The sequence below is a fragment of the Puma concolor genome, chromosome D3 (genome assembly GCF_028749965.1).
Source record: "Puma concolor isolate L17-30 chromosome D3, mPumCon1.1.hap2, whole genome shotgun sequence".
NCBI classification, from domain to species: Eukaryota; Metazoa; Chordata; class Mammalia; order Carnivora; family Felidae; genus Puma; species Puma concolor.
In genome coordinates this window covers 35,124,336-35,141,053 of record NC_141678.1, presented here as the reverse complement: position 1 = coordinate 35,141,053, position 16,718 = coordinate 35,124,336, and the positions used below count along the sequence as shown (strand labels likewise).

The window sequence follows — 16,718 nt, the reverse complement described above, 5'->3', positions numbered from 1 at the left end:
CTACATAATACAATGAAGTTCTGAAGACAGTATTGCACGTAGGTATGTAAATGATCGGGAAGGCCATTTATCCCAAAGCATATCTTTCCCCTGATTAACCACCCAACTTTTATAAAACAAAAACACTTCAAAAGACCCGATTTCCAGCCACGCATTAGCAGAATAATTCTTCAAGCCTAGGAGCCTTGGGGGGAAATTGAGTTATTGTCAGCCTTCCCCAGGATTGTTATTTCTCCTTGCAACCTAAGCAGTGCTAATTCAGGTCTTCCTTTGCCAATGTTGAACCAAGGAGGGCGGTGGAAGACGGCAGTCCCACAGCACGGCGCGCACCAAGGGCTGGCCCTTGTCAACACCTATTGTAGGAATTCTTAGAGGGGTCCCGACACAGAGCTTTAGGCCAAGTTTCGCCTCAGAGGCCCACGGAGCTTCCTTTAAAGAAAGCCCACAGCAAGAGTCCCCACCCAAGCAAAAGATTCCCCACCCAGTCCAAGGCCGGGAAGATGCCCCACCCAGCGGCAGGCTGGGCCGGCCTCCTAGGCTGGTTTAACTGGTTGGGACGACCGAAGCCTGCTGGCACAAAAGGTCTGCATTTCGGGAGCTGAGGAGCAGCCAGCCAGAGGGTGGAGAGGAAAGCTCTTTCCTTTCTCAAGACCACCCTAGCCGCTGCCCCCAAACCTCCACTGATACTCGCTGGAGGTAGGTGTTACATCCCACCCAGTCCCCCAAGACCGGGGACTGCGCAGGCGCTCGAGGAGCACCCGCGCGGCGCGTTCTCTCGCGCGCTCCCCTCAGCTTCCTTAGCGAGCCCCTGGGCCGAAGGAGGCGCGGTGCTTCCAGGGTGTTGTAGTGTGCTTCCTCGACGAAGGGCCCTCACGTAAACTGGGCGCTGGGCGTCGGAGAACTACGCCTCCCAGCGTGCCCCGCGCGAGGGCATAGGGCGTTTGCCCTTGACGGCTTTAGCCGTCAGCGCAGAGAGGAGGACCCGGGAAGCCGGCAGCGGCGGTAGGAGGGAATGCGCGTGCGCGCTGGGCCGGCTCGTCCCGTTCTGTCCCAATCATTGTAAACAGGCGGAGGCTGGGGCGGGGTGGGAATGGGGCGCCCGAGGCCGGCCGGGGGCGCAGCGCAGGAGGCGCCTACGGTGGCTGCGGCGGCACGGTGAGCGCGAGGAGGCGGCGGCTGCGGCGGGGCGGGCGGTCGCGCGGCGTCAGGCACAGGTCAGTGGCGGCCAGCGGTGGCGTGCGGGGGTCGTGGCGGTGCCCCTCGCCTGCCCGCGGGGCGCTCTCCGCACCCACCTCGCAGCGGCGTCTGTCAGGCAGCGTGCGGGGCTGGGAGCTCGCCGCGCGCGGGGTTGGAGTTGGGGGTGGGGGGCGTGGCTGCCCCGAGTGCGGGTTCATCCCGGGCAGGCTTCTCCCCAGTTCTCGCCCCCTTGCCGGCCGTTCTTCCCATTTGCCGGCCGGGCCTCCCTCGTGGCACCCGCGTTTGTGATTTGGTGCTCTCGGGGTCCGGAGGAGGAGGGTCGGGAACCGGGCCCCTCCCCCCTTGAGTCTCCAGGCCTCAGGGCAGCTCTTGGGCACCGGAACGGAGGAGAGGGGACTCTGTCTTTTATATAATCACTGTTTTTTTCATCGCACCCGGAGTATTGACCCGTCTCCGGGACTTGCCCAGTGGGCTAGGAAAAGGCTCTTGATGTTTCCCACCGCTGGCATGGAAGCAGTGGAGCTCCTTTGAGTGCTTCGGTCTTTCGTTCAGGTTTCAGTGCGAATGGGGACAGATCTGGAGTTGAGAATCCTTCTTACAACTCATTCTCAAGTATGCTTGTGCCAAAAGGCTCTTCTTGAGGTCGCACCCCCCTCCCCCTTTTAAAATTTGTCCTTAGCAGAGTGGAACAGGTTTTACACAATATTCCACACCTCAGTCTTAACCTGAAATAATTACGCTGTTTCGAGTTTTGCGATTCATTACTTCCGAGCCTCCCTCTTGCCTAAGCAGCTTGTTACTTCTAAGGCCTAGTAGCGTTCTTGACAGTAATTAAAATGTGAAGTCGAGATACTTTGAATGTGCATGGTAAGAGAAGTGCAGTCGTTTGGACATGGAGTTCACACACCATCTAGCCTGATTAGAAAAGCTTTCGCTGAATTGTTTTAGTGGAGTGGGCATGTTCGAAGGCTGCTGCAACTTTAGGTAGCATTCCATCATACTTGGGAGTTATTCATAAAATATTTAAGGGGTGATAAGGAGCAAGCTCGCTTTTGGTTTGGTGATTATGGAGGCAGCACTTCCAAATGAAAAAATGGGACTGCGAATAAGAAAGGTAACCTCACTTGACACGTTTCCAGTTATCTTGGTGATTTGATAGTTCCTTTCTGAGTGTCTTCCCGAAAATGAGTAATTGCTGTAAACTGTATTGGCAGTAGGAGAGGTAGGAAGGAAGTTAGTAGAGTGGTTCCCACTTTTCAAAGTGATCCATAGATTTAAGTGGAGTAGGCTAGTTTAACAGTAACCATAGGGCGGTAATTCTTTGAACAAAGAATCTTGAGGCCATGTACCATAACTTAATTTGCTCTCTCTTCAAAATAATCTCTCATTTTAGGTCTTTCTAATTTAGAAAACCAGAAGTGTCAGAAAATGCATATTTAATTTGTATCGTTGTGTCTGCACAGCACTTTGCTTGGCAAGGAGAGATTGGGCCTGAATGTAACCCCCAAATATGTCCTTTTTGAAAGAAAATTCCTGATCGAAACCTAAGTTAGTATATGTGGGAGGAATAAGGAAGAATGCAGGTCATTTAGTATGGGAGAATTACTAGTAATAATTTCATAGCAGCGGGTACTGTCCCAGGTGAAGAAGACTTCCAGATGGATAAGGCACTGCCCCTGCTTTCAGAAGGGTCAGATTCTATCTCTGACTTGAACCGTTACCAAGGACAGTACGTTTTTAAGATTATTTTGACTGGACAAAGTGTGGGCGTATACAGGGTGTACAAAGGAGATAGTGGCCAGTTTCCTAAGGGAAGAGAAGAAGAGATTGAGAAAGGTGGCAGCGGTAAGGAAAACGTTATGTATAGGAGGGGATGAAAAGAGTAAGGATGGGCATTTAGGTAGGAGTGTGAGCAAAAGCACAGGGGTCTAAGCTGCCATAGTGAGTTGGCAGAGGCGAAATTATGGATAGTCTTATACACAGTGGAAGTAATTCCGACTTTTATCTTGTGAGCAAATAGGAGTCACTGAGACAGGATAAAGAAAAGAGAAGCCTAGGCCAGCTCAACCCATTAACTCCCTGCTGTGTGTTAGGTGTTGTGTTAGGTACCTCATGCTTTAAATTCTTAAACTTGAAGGTGTAGGCATGACTGAGGCAGAAAATGAGAGAAAGGAACTTAAGGCAGAAGGAAAGCTGGACATGATTAGAGAGAGCATAGAACACTTTTAAAAATTAGAAGTCGTTCTCTACAACTATAGCATTGGGTTTATGGTGGGAAGTAGCAGAAGATGAGGCTGCCTAGATAGATCCTTGAGCATTGCATGCCATTCTAGGGATTCTAGAGGGTTTTTTTCCTATAGATAATAATAGAGTTCATGGATTTTAGTCAGGAAAGATTCTTGAAAGGTTTTCATTTTAGAAAGATCATTCTGGTATTACAGAATGCAGATTTCAGAAGGGAGGGAGGGGAGGTAAGGCAGGGTGCAGAGAGACTGGTTAGGAGTTTTTGTAATAATTGAGGTGACAGGTAAGACCCTACGTTTAAGGTAGCATCAGTGGAGATACACAGGAGTAAGTTCCTAGCACAAACATTTAGAAAGTAGAATTCATAGCATTCAGTTACAGTTGGATTTTAACTTGGGTGATTGAATAGACAATGGTAAAGTACAGTTGACCCTTGAACAATGCAGGGGGTAGGGGTGCTGACCCCCCTCGCAGTCTAAAATTCATGTATAACTTTTGACTCCCTCAGAACTTAACCACTAATAGCCTGCTGTTGACTGGAAGCCCTGCTGATAACAAAAAGTCAATTAACACATATTTTATATGTCATGTATGTTATATACTGTATTCTTACGGTAAAGTTAGAGAAAAAAAGTGTTATTAAGAAAATTATAAGGAAGAAAAATACGTGTACAGTACTGTATTTATCGAAAAAGACCACATACGAGTGGACCTGCACAGCTCAAACTCATGTTGTTCAAGGGTCAACTCTGTACTGAGACAGGGACTTCAGGAAGAGGAGCAAACTTGGGGAGGAACAGTATTTTAGCTTTTGGATATACTGAATAGGGAGTTAATCTATGAAACATTCAAGTGGAAACATTGGCTGCAGAGTCGGGTGTGTGGATTTGGAGTCTCCGAGAAGTCTTACTGTGCAAGTCAGCAGGCTGTATTCTAGGTGGTAGCTGAAACCTTTGATTTAGGTAATACCATGTAGGAAGAATTTACCAATGGAGAATAGTCCTGGAAATAGACAATGGAAAATAACATTTAAAGCCAGATAGAGGAAGAAGACCTGGAAAGGGAAATTCCTGTGTTTAGAGATGCAGAGAAATCATGAGAAAATGTCATAGAAGCCAAAATGGAATCATTTCAAAAGGAAGTTATACTTCAAAACCAACTCTCCAGGAAAAAAAAAAATTAAAAAAAAAAAAAGCTATGCTCTAACTGCTTTGAGAACTTGAGTTAAACAAGGATTGTTAGGAGTCTGTTGAATTTAATAACTAAGATCAGTTGTAACATTCTACTTAATGCTTAACTTAAATTCTACTTAATACAATTAACTTTTGGGGAAGGAACTAGGTTTTATTGAATTGAGGAGTTAATAGAAGGTCAGAGAGTGAAGAAAATAAATGTACATTATTTCAAGAATAAATAAGTCTTAGCTGTGAAGAATGGAAAGAGGTGTTAGCAGAAGGTAAAAAGGGTTAAGGGAGTGATTTTTAACATGGCAAAGATTTAAGCCTGCTTTTTTCAAGTGTACAATTTAGTGGTTTTTAGTATATTCATACAGTTGTGCAGCCATCTCCACAGTCAACTAGAACATTTTTATTATCCCGAGGAAGAAACCTTTTACTCATTGTCAGTCACTCACCATTCCCCCTACTCCCACCCATTAGCAACCACTAACCTACTTGCTCTCTCTGGATTTGCCTACTCTGGACATTTTGTATAAATGGAATCATATATATTATCATTTGTGACCGACTTCCTTTACTCAGTATAATGTTTTCGACGTTTATCATATTGTAGCATATATCAGGACTTAATTCCTTTTTATTGCCAAATAATCTTCCATTGCCTGGTTGCACCATGTTTTGTTTATCCAGTGATCAGTTGGTGACTGAGTTTTTTCTACTTTATGGCTATTGTGAATAATGTTGGTGTGAATATTCATGTGCAAGTTTTGGTGTGGATATATGTTCCTCCTGGGTATATACCTAGGAACAGAATTGCTGGATCGTATAGCGACTCTTACGTTTAACATTTTGAGGAAGTACCAAACTGTTTCCCAAAGCAGCTGTACCATTTCATCATGCAGTGTAGGGATTCTGGTATCTCCATATCCTCACCAACACTTGTTATGTTCTGGGTTTTAAAATTTTAGTTATCATTGTGGGTGTGAATTGGTATCTCATTGTGGTTTTGATTTGATGATATTGACCATCTTTTCAATGGCTTTTGTAGCTCATCTTTGGAAAAATACCGACTCAAGTCCTTTGCCCACTTTAAATTGGGTTGTCTCTATGTTTTTGCGTTGTAAGAGTTCTTTTTGTTTATTCTGGATGCTAGACCCTTATCAAATAGATGATGTGCAGATATTTTCTTCCGTTCTTTAGGTTGTCTTTTTACTTTCTTGATAACATCTTCTGATAGTAAAAGTTTTTAATTTTGATGAAGTACAGTCTGTCCATTTTTTCCTTTTTGTTACTCATGATTTTGTTGTCATATTTAAGAATCCATTGTCAAATCCAAGGATGTAAAAATTTAGGCTAGTACTCTTTTAAGAGTTTTATGGTTTTAGTTTTTATGTTTCGGTGTCGATTCATTTTGAGTGAATTTTTATGTGTGGTCTGAGATATGGGTCCGTTTTTTTGCATGTGGAAATCCAGTTGTTTCATACCCATCTGTTGAAGAGACCATTCTTTTCCCATTGAATAGTCTTGGCACCCTTGTTGGTAATCAGTTGACCATAGATGTTTGGGTTTATTTCTGGACTCAGATCAATTCTGTAGGTCTGTATGTTTATACTAATGCCAGTACTACATTGTTTTGGCTATTCTATAGTTTTGTAGTACCTTTTGAAATCGGGAAGTGTAAGTCTTCCACCTTCTTCTGTTTCATTATTTTTTGTGGCTTGATTCAGGGCCCATTGTAATTCCATGTTAAACTGAAGATCAGCTTTTCCATTTCTGCAAAAGAGATTGTTGAAATTTTGATACAGTTTCCATTGAATCTATATATCCCTTTGAGTTAGGGCATTATTATTTTGTCTTAACATTGTTGAGTCCTCCGGTCTGAAAAGTCTATATTCCCTATGTTGTACCTTTTACCTCCACAAATGGAATTTTTTTTAAGTTTCATTTTTGGACTGTATCATCATACACAGTTAATTTTCTATCTTCATCTTGTATCCTATAACTTTGTTAAACTCATTTATTGGCTCTAATAATTTTCTAATATATTCTTTTGGGTTTTCTATGTAAGATTCTGTCATCTGTGAATGGAGACAGTTTTACTTCTTCTTTTGCAATGTGAATGCTTTTTTTTTTTTTTTTTTTTTTGCCTGGTTGTCCTGGCTAGAACTTCCAGTTCAATGTTGAATAGAAGTGGCAAGGACAAATCTCCTTGTCCTGTTCCTGGTCTTAGGAGGAAAGCTTCCAGTCTTTCACCATTAATTGTAATGTTAACTATGGATTTTTCACTGATGCCCTTGATCAGTTTGACAAAGTTCCCTTCTAAGTCTGTCAGATGTTCTGTTAAATGTTGGTTAAGATTCCTACATATTTTTTAATTTAAAAATTATTTTTCAAATTATTGATTTTCATTGTTATTTCATTGTGGTCAGGGAATATACTTTATGTGCTTTCAATCTTATAAAATTTATTCAGATTTGTTCATGGCCTAACATATGATCTTTCTTTAAGAATGTTCCAGGTGCACTTGGGATGAATCTGTATTCTGTTATTGTTGAGTGGAGTGTTCTGTGGATTTCTGTTAGGTTTAGTTTAAAGTAATTGTTCAAGTCTTCTCTTTTTCTTATTGATGTTTTGTCTAGTTAGTCTATACATTTTGAAGTCTTCAACTCTTGTTGAACTGTTTTTCCTTTCAATTTAGTTAGTTTTTTTGTTCCATGTCTTTTAGGGTTCTGTTATTAGGTGCATATATGTTTGTAATTGTTATCTTACCGTTTTATCATTAAATATTTTTCTTTGTCTCAGAATATATTTTTGTTTTAAAATTTATTTTGTTACTAGTATAGCCAGTCCTCCCAGCACTCTTTTGGTTACTGGTTGTATGAAATATCTTTTTATTGTCAACTTGTGTCTTAGAACCTAAAGTGAGTGTCTTATGGGATAGTTCATCTTAAAAAAAAAAAATCTGTTTTGCTAGTGTCTGCCTTTTAATTTTGGGAATTCAACCAATTTATATTTGAAGTAATTATTCATTAATAAGAACTCCTGCCCTATTACTGTTTGTTTTCTATATATTTAAAATTCTTTTTATTCTTCATTTCTTCCATTATTGCCTTTTCTGTTTCTTTGCAGTGTACTATTTTAATTCCTATATTTTGTTTACTACATAGTTTTGAGTTAGTTCTTAGTGGTTAACCTGGGGTTATGATTAGCATTTTAATTTGTATTAGTCTAGTTCAGATTAATAACAGGTTAATTTCAACAGTGTACTCCTATAGCTCCACTCCCCTTTATAGTGCTGTTGTCACAAGTTGTATCTTTATACCTTGTATGTCCATCTGATTTAAAACTGTTGCTTTATGCAGAGAAAATAGATACAAATGAAAAATACATTTATGCTATCTTTTATATTTACCTATGTAGTTACTTTTACTGCCGTTCTTTATTTCTTCATGTGGATTCAAATTACTGTCTAGTGTCCTTTCATTTCAGCATGAAGGACTCCCTTCAGCATTTCTTGTAGGATAAGCCAATTAGCAATGAATTTTTTCAGATTTTTTTCTTCAGAATGTATTATTTTTTTCTTTCAATTCTGAAGGATAATTATACAAGATAAAGATTCTCGGTTGACAGTTTTTTTCCTTCCAGTACTTTGATTATGTCATCCCACTGCCTTCTGGCCTGTATGATTTCTGATGAGAAGTCAGCTGTTAATGAATGAAGATGCCTTGTATGTGATGAGTCACTTCTGTGGGCTTCTTTCAAGATTCTCTCTTTGTTTTTATAACTATTTGATGAAGATGTGCCTCAGTGTGAATTTCATTGAATTTCTCCTGCTTGGAGTTTAGTGAGCTTCTTTGATATATAGATTAATATTTCATTAAATTTGAGAAGTTTTTAGCCACAGTTTCTTCAGATATTATTTCTTCACTTTTCTCTCTCCTCTTCTTTTGGGACTGCCACTATACTTGGTATGCCAGATGGTGTACCACAGATCTCTTAGGTTTTGTTATATTTTCTTCATTAATTTTTCTTTCTGATCCCCAGACCTGTCTTTAAGATCACTGGTCTTTGTCCTGCCTTCTCAAATCTGATGTTGAGTCTGTATGGTGAATTTTTCATGTCAGTTGTTATACTTTACAATTCCAGAATTTCTATTTGATTCTTTAAAAAATAATTTTTTAATTTTTATTTATTTATTTTTAGTGTTTATTGACTTTGAGAGAGAGAGAGCACACGTAAGCAGGGGAGGGGTGGAGGGAGAGGGAGAGAGAGGATCCCAAGCAGACTCTGCGCCATTAGCACAGAGTTCAATGCAGAGCTTGAACCCGTGAACCATGAGATCATGACCTGAGCCAAAATCAAGAGTTGGATGCTTAACTAACTGAGCCACCCAGGTGCCCCTAAAAGTAATTTCTGTCTTTTTATTAATGTTCTCTACCTGGTGAGACAGAATTCTTACGCTTTCTTTTAGTTTTTTAGGCATCATTTCCTTCAGCTTTTGAACATACTTAAATCAGATCTTAAAGTCTTTGTCTAGTAAGTCTGATATCTGGGATTCCTTAGGGAGTTTCCGGTGATTGCTTTTTTTTTTCCCTGTGTGTGTGGGCCAGTCCTTCTTGTTTCTTTACATGTGCATAATTTTTTGTTGAAATTGGACATTTTGAGTATTATAAAATGGCAGTTCTGGAAATTAGGCTCTCCTCTTTCCCCAGGGTTGTTGCTACTTGTAACTGTTGTTAGTTGTTTAGAAACTTTTCTGAACTAATTTTCTAAAGTATATATATTCTTTATTATGTGTGCCCATTGAAGTCTGTGTTCTGTTAGCTTATTGGTCAGCTAATGATTGGACAGGTATTTCCTTAAAACATTTCATACCAAAAACATCTCCCACTATGTTCAGAGGGGTGTTGTGCTACTGTTGAAGTATTCCTTGAGCACTCGGCCACTTTACAGCTCTGGTTAATCTTAATTTCCTGTTTGTATAAAGGTCAGGGTCGTCCAGAGTGAGCCTTCTTGGTACAGTAAACTCAGTGAGATTCACACTGAGACTCTTAATCAAACAGTTGAAAAACGGAGAATCTTGAAAGAAGCAAGACAGAAGTGACTCCCCACATACAAGAATCCTCAATATCATTTAACAGCCAACTGCTCTGACTTCTTAGCAGAAACCATAGAGGCCAGGAAGTGGTGGGATGACATAGTCCAAGTACTGGAAGAAAAAAAAAAGTCAAGAGCTGGCAAAATTCCTGAGCATGTGCACAGCCCTGGGCATACACATTGCGTCCTAGATTCCCAGGAATCTGTTCAAGGTCTTTATTTCCCAAAACATCTCATCGCCCAGCCTTACCACTCAAGGTTTTTTGGTCAGTTTGTTTGCCCCAGCTTTTACTCATTGCATCAGGCAGCAGCGCTGAAAACATCTGCCTGTAAATGTTTTTGGCAAATACCCTTTGTGTCCTGTAGTGGCTTTAGCTTTGGGGAAAGTCTGAGGTAGCAGTATTAGGTGAGATAAAGCTCGACTTTTCAGAAAGTCTTCCAGGGAGCCCTTAGGTAGGTCAAAACAAATAGTTTCAGTTTGTTTGTGAATGAGGTTTGTTCTGCCGGCCAGTGCTGGGAACGTGTGCTGCTGTTTTCATGGCTGCCACTGATCTGCGGAGCTCAGGGTAGGATGAGAGTAAGTTAAGTGCCACAAAGCTCTGTGTTTTCACCAAGATTTAGCGGTGTCTTGAATAAGTAATCCTGGGATTGCGGCAAGCTTTGGGTTAGTTTCTGCTGTTCTGGAAAAGTTGATTCTCACAGTTTTTAGTTGCTTTTAGGGAGGGGTGGACTTTTGCTGTTTCTTATGCCAGCATTTTGCCAACATTCCATCTATTACACTACACTTAACTTTTAGGCTACCTGGTATTTGTATAGTTCAAGTGAATTTCATGTAGCATACAGTAAGCCAGCATATTCTTCTTCTCAGTGCTTTATTTTTAAAGGATTTTAGATGTGTATAGAGATGCAATGTAAATAAAGGTTTCTTGGCTGTTATAAATGTGATGTTAAGTATCCTTTTACTTATATTCTTGCTTACTTTTGTGTGTTTGAGGATAAGGTTTTAATAGTGGAATTGCTAGGTGAGAATATTAATTTTTGATAGGTTTTGTTAAATTGCCCTTTTAAATGTATCAGTTTACACTTTTACTACTAATATATTAGGGTGTCTCTTTCTACACACCCTTCCATTATTGGGTATCAGACCTGTTCATCTTCAGAAGATTTGCAGTTAAAAAAGAAAATGTCTTTAATTTCCTATTCCTTAATTTTTAAAATCTCTTTTTTGTGTGTTTTGTGTTTATACCCTCTACCATTTTTTTCTTTTTTTTTTAATTTTTAATTTTTTTTAGATTTTATTTTGTAATATAATTTATTGTCAAATTGGCTAACATACAGTATGTAAAGTATGCATGTTTATTTTTTTTGAGAGAGAAAATCCCAAGCAGGCTCCATGCTTTCAGTGCAGAGCCTGATGTGCGGCTCTATCCCATAAACCCTGAGATCATGACCTTAGCCAAAATCAAGAGTCAGATGCTTAACCAACTGAGCCACCCAGGTACCCCTTGTTTTTCTTTTTTTTTACTTTTTTTTTTTTTTAATGTTTATTTTTGAAGGAGGGAGAGACAGAGTGTGAGTGGGGGCGGGGGCAGAGAGAGGGAGACACAGAATCCGAAGCAGGCTCCAGGCTCTGAGCTGTCAGCACAGAGCCCGATGTGGGGTTCGAACCCACAAACTGTGAGATCATGACCTGAGCCAAAGTCAGACACTCAACCGACTGAGCCACCCAGATGCCCCTTTTTTTCTTTTTAAAAATTTTTATAAAATATTTGCCACATGTAGTGTCAGTATTTTTTTCCACGTTTCTTCTTGGCTTATTATTTTTTTAAAGTTTAAGTTTTTTTAAAGTTCATTTATTTATTTTTGAGAGCATGCAAGCGCTCAGGGGGCAGGGGCAGAGAGAAAGGGAAAGAGGGAGAATTCCAAACAGGCTGCACACTGTCACCGCTAAGCCTGACACGGGGCTTGAACTCAAGAACTGTGAGATCATGCCCTGAGCTGAAACCAAGAGCTGGATGCTTAACTGACTGAAACACCCAGGCCCCCCTCTTCTTGGCTTTTTAAATGTGTTTACGGTGTTTTTAAAATTTTTTGAGGGGTTTTCAAAGGGACAATCACAAAGAAAAGGCAGGAAAAACCTCATTTTTCAGAGTGTTAGATGGGGGAGAAATATAGTTTAGAAAATTTCAAGTTTTGTCCAGACATTTTTTTTCTTTTTTAAAGTTAGTGTAAGCTCGAGCGCCAGCATGAGCAGGGGAGGGGCAGAGAGAGAGGGAAAGAGAAAATCCTAAGTAGGCATCGGGCCTGTATAGAGCCTAATGCAGGGCTTGATCTCAGAGGGTGAGACCATGACCTGAGCTGAAATTAAGAGTCAGACGTTTAATCGACTAAGCCACCCAGGTGCTCTGTCCAGACATCTTTATACTCTTGCTTTTTTTATAGTTAATATAGTACACAAGTACTTACAGCACAAGTAAATATTGGCTAATCTTATTGCTTACTGAGTGCCTACTATATATGAGGGATTCCATTCTACTTAATCTTGCCAATGCCTTGCCAGATGTCAGTATTCTTTTGTACAGATAAGGAAATTTGGTCTCTGAAAGGTGATGGTACTTAGTCAAAACCCATAGTTGTGTTCCAGACAGAGTTAAGATTCAAGCCCAGATCATCAGACTCCAGAGCCCAATATACTTCCTATTTACCAAATTAGCTCTGTGTCGGGATATTTCCCAGTTTCCTTACAGAGGGAAGGGAGTCTGCATGAGACAAATATGATTGTGTTTTTCTCAGCCGTTGAAGGTGCTGCCAAAGGAAGAACAACTTAATTTCTTGTATGTTCTTGCAGAGATATTTTATACACATACAAAGATACATGTATATCTTTAAACATGTATATCTTCCATTCTAAACAGTTGTAGTACATGGAGTGAAGGAATCAATATTTGTTGAGCACTTGCTGCGTACCAGGCACTAGGCCTATTTCTTTTCTTTTTTTTTTTTTAATTTGTTTAATGTTTATTCATCTTTGAGAGACAGAGAGAGACAGAGCATGAGTGGAGAAGGGGTAGAGAGAGGGAGACACAGAATCCGAAGCAGGCTCCAGGCTCCAACGAGCTGTTAGCACAGAGCCCGACGCGGGCCTGGAACTCACAAACCGTGAGATCATGACCCGAGCCGAAGTGGGCCGCTTAACTGACCGAGCCACCCAGGCGCCCCAACTAGGCCTATTTCTTTGAGTGAAGTCCTTAAAACTGATTGCCTTAGAAAGTTGTACAAATATTTAGATATGAAGCTTCTGCATAAAAAATTGTTAAAAACAAAAATACTAGTGAAACATTTGGAATTGCTTTCAGAGCCACCCAGGTGCCCCCAGTTTGGATCCAGAAATACTGAAGAGAAAAAAGAGAGGGAAGATGAGGAAGAAAGCTCCCCTCTCCTATACTAGAAAGAAGACTTTGTAAGGAAAATTTATAAATTGTAGCAATTTTAAGATGTTGGCAATTTTAAGTAGTTTCTTCGGAAGTTAAAATAATAAATCAAGACCTTTGACGTTCCGCTTAGGAAAATCATGGGAAACAAAAGTGTGGATGTAAAACTGGAGAAGAGGCTCGTTGAAGTCTATATTGTTAACACGCTAGTGTGGTAACACAATTGGAAAGCAGCAGATACCATCCAAGTTTTTCAACTTAAGTTTAGTGTTTTAAGAAAATGAGCATATTATGACATTAAATTTAGCTTCCTTAGGTTTTCCTTAGGTTACTTTTTCTTTTTTTAAATTCACAGACTTTTTAAAAGCAGTTTTAGGTTCACAGGAAAATTGAGCAGAAGATAGAGATTTCCCATATGCCCCCTGCCCCCACATATGCATAGCCTACCCCATTATCAGCACCCCCTTCACCCCTTGCCAGAGTGGTACATTTGTTATGCTTGATGACCCTACAGTGACACTTCATAATTACCCAGAGTCCACAGTCCACATTAAAGTTCACTTTGGTGTTGTACATTCTGTGGGTTTGGACAAATACGTGACGTGTACCTACCATTGTGTTATCACCCAATGTTTTCACTGCACTAAAAATCCTTTGTGCTCTGTCTGTTCTTCCTTCCCTACCTCCTTCCACAGCCACAGCAACCATTGATCTTTTAGCAGTCTCCAGAGTTTTGCCTTTTCCAGAATGTCATATAATGGGAGTCAGTACAGTATGTAGCCTTTAAAATTTTTTTGTTTTTATTTATTATTATGTTAAAATGTTTACATATTTATTTATTTTGAGAGAGAGAAGGAGAGAGATGGAATCCCAAGCAAGCTCTGTGCTGTGAGCACAGAGCCCATCGCAGGGCTTGAACTCTGCTTAACTGACTCAGCCACCCATGCGCCCCAGTATGTACCTTTTTAGATTGGCTTCTTTCACTTAGTAACAGGCACTTAAAATTCTTCCTCCATTTAAGATTCCACTCATTTATTTTTATCACTGAATAATATTCTGGTGTCTGAATATATCACAGCTTATTTATCCGTTCCTTTATGAAAGGGCATCTTGGTTGCTTTTAAGTTTTGGCAATTATGAATAAATGTAATTCTCTAAGCCGCCATGAACATCTTATGTGCAGGTTTTTGTGTGTACATAAGTTCTCTCAACTCTTTTGGGTAAATATCAACACACCAAGGAGTGTGATTGCTGCACTGTATGTTGTATGAGGATGTTTAGTTTTATAAGAAACTGCTAACCTGTTTTCCAAAGTGACTTTGCCATTTTGCATTTCCACCAGCACTGAATAATAGTTCCATATCTTCATCAGCATTTGGTTTTGTCAGCATTTTGGATTTTGGCTATTCTAATAGGTATACAGTGTTTCCTTGTTTGGTTTTTTTTTAACTGAGGCATAACTGACATTTATTTTAGGTGTACAATGTTATGATTCCATATTTGTATATATTGCAAAATGATCACAAGAAGTCTAGTTAACATCCTTTGCCATACGTAGTTAACAAAAACATTTTTTTTTTAATGTTTTTAATGTTTATTTTTGAGAGAGACAGAGTGTGAGTGGGGGAGGGCCAGAGTGAGAGCTCCCTCTCTCCCAGAATCTGCAGCAGGCTCCAAGCTCTGAGCTGTTAGCACAGAGCCAGATGTGGGGTTCAAACTCATGAACCGTGAAATCATGACCTGAGCCAAGTCAGACGTTTAACTGACTGAGCCACCCAGGTGCCCCAACAATTTTAAATATAGTTATATCATTTTTTTTAAATCTAGATTTTTTTTTTTTATCAGGTTCATCATTTTAATTAGAAATGTTCCCTAATGATATGGAGCATTTTTCATATGTTTACTTGTCATTTGTATATTTTCTTTGGTGTCTGTTCTGCTCTTTTTCCCATTTTTAAATGGATTTGTTTTCTTATTGTTAAGTTTCGAGAGTTCTTAGTACATTTTGGATAACAGTCCTTTGTTACATTATAGTCTTTTATGAATATTTTCATCCAGTGTGGCTTGTCTTCTCATTCTTGGTCTTAAGTCTCTTAATTTTTATATGTTTACCCTCCCCACTCTCTTTTTCTTACAAAATATTAACTAAAGAAACTAAATTCCATACCCTATAGATTTTGAAGCTTAATCAGATTGAGATTTTATTTGCTTATTTTTGCAAGGCTGATGTGTGTGTCCATCAGAGAGCACATTAAGGTGTTTCTTTTCTGTGTAAGATATTAGCAGCCATTGATAATCATTACCAGTACCCATTTTTAACTCACTTATTAAGTGGTGATAGTCTTTCATTTCTTTGTTTATTAGGTGGAAGATTTTGATCAAAATAAATTTGCTGCATCAACACTTTGTAATGGAAGTTCAGGATAAATGCCTTTTTCCCCCTTTATTTACCAGCTATTCCAAATAATGAGATGGTTCTCTAGCATCCTACAAAGTGACCAGTGAATTTTGAGTATATTATGAACTCATGGATTTAAATATACTTGATACATTTTAGTTCATTGGCAATTATTTTATTAATTTTTGACCAGTGGGATCATCTTCTAGTTGCCTTCTGAGTCATTTGGACTTGATTTCAAGCATCTTTTGTAACTTTATTTTTTTTTAATGACATGATATTTCAGTCTCGTCTTGTACATATCCTGCTCTAGGATATGCTGTCAGTCTAATGGAAATGTCTAATAGTTCCATGTTATGTTGTTATATTCACACAACTTAATGTGTATTTATGTCATGACAATTTAGTTCATATTTGAAAAAAATACACATAAATTGAAAGAGAAGATAACATTTTTATTTCACTCTTAAATAACTAAATGGTTTGCCTGTGCCTGCTGGATACTGTACATATTAATAACTTTGTAATCAGATTGGACATTACCACTGTCATTTCTTATCTCATGTTGATTTTCACATGGTACTTAAAAAAAAATTACAGCTACTATCCCCAAAATCTCACTTCACAAAAATATGCCATTGACAGGAATGTAGCTCAACCTAATGTTGAAATTGAACTTCTTTTAGCTGGTAGTTTGTACAGTGTCTGACAGATGTTGAACACTGCTCTTTGTCTCAAATTGAAGATGCCCCATGGCTCTTTTATGACTTGGCTTATGATGCTCTGGGTGCCTCAGTGCACTGTTTGGGAACCATCGACTAGGTATTTCTGCCCAGTTTCTGTTGCAACCAGTGGTGTGCATTTTCAGTTTGTTTGTTTGTTTGTTTGTTTGTTTGTTTGTTAGTAATCTCTACACCCAACATAGGGCTTGAACTCATAACCCCAAGATCAAGAGTGGCATGCTCTTCCTATTGAGCCAACCAGGTACCTCCTTTGGTGTGTGTCTTAAAAGTTATTGTTAAATAAAGTTTGTTTGTCCTTATACTCTCCAGTTAAATTCTCATGTAAGATTTCCTTGAGAATAGATTATCTGATTATGAACTGTGGCAGGAAGTATCTGATTATGAAATGTGGCGGGAAGGAGGCCTGTCTTCTCACCCCTCAAAAGGGTAT

At 39.6% G+C, this 16,718-nt stretch overlaps 1 protein-coding gene across 1 annotated transcript in view; it reads left to right on the top strand.

The window, feature by feature from the left end:
* Positions 1–1,027: 1,027 nt before the first annotated feature.
* The window catches only part of RALBP1 (ralA binding protein 1), a 47,841-nt gene continuing 32,150 nt past the window's right edge, over positions 1,028–16,718 (top strand). The window contains exon 1 of the mRNA XM_025931189.2: positions 1,028–1,214. The gene's annotated coding sequence lies outside the window, so the exon portion shown is untranslated. The remainder of the gene's footprint in view (positions 1,215–16,718) is intronic.